The sequence below is a fragment of the Brassica oleracea genome, chromosome C2 (assembly GCF_000695525.1).
Source record: "Brassica oleracea var. oleracea cultivar TO1000 chromosome C2, BOL, whole genome shotgun sequence".
NCBI lineage: Eukaryota > Viridiplantae > Streptophyta > Magnoliopsida > Brassicales > Brassicaceae > Brassica > Brassica oleracea.
Genome location: NC_027749.1, coordinates 25,404,018 through 25,404,785, shown reverse-complemented (window position 1 = coordinate 25,404,785; position 768 = coordinate 25,404,018).

Genomic DNA, 768 nt, shown 5'->3' with positions numbered 1-768 from the left:
AAACTTAGCGGATAGTTATTAGAAACCTAAAATAAAGATTAAAAAAAGGCTGCAATGGTTGCCATGTGCCCCGGAGAGGCAGCAAGAATTACATCCTCCGGCCATGTATTCAATGGATAGAAACAGCCGAAGCTCAGGGACACGCGTTGCAAAATTATTTAGACTCCCCCGTCCCATGTCATTTAGCCGGTAATTAATTTGACAAATACTTTTGAAGATTGAGTATCGTCTTCAGAGGCTTTGGTTTCACCTTGTTCATGTATTAAAGAAAGAAACAAATCTCTGGTCTCAAGCTCAAGAATTGATTAGTGAATAAAAGATGAATGGTAAATTTGTCCAAAAAAAGATTAATGATAACACTTAGCACCATTGTCTCTAGAGGGAATTTATTGACAACTGTTTCGGGTTTATCAGTGAACCCATGCAAAAAAAAATTAAGTCTTCAACAAACTGGAAATAAACTTTGATTTACAAAGAAAAGGACTAAACAAAAATATTGCTATAGATCTTTTACAACTCCCGAACACATAAAGGAGTTTTTTTTTAAGTTATTACCTCAGAAGCTGGGATCTCTATGTTTACAGATGACCCAGGCTTAACGACAACGTCAGAAACAGCTTCGTTGGAGAATCAGCTTCGTTGGAGAATTTGGTATCATCATCTCTTTTGTTACCGCCGTACTGAACCGGGATCTCCTCTACAAGAAAGTACCTTCCTCAAGCCACAATGCATTAATGTTATGGTAAAGATTGACTTTTAGAGCATAGT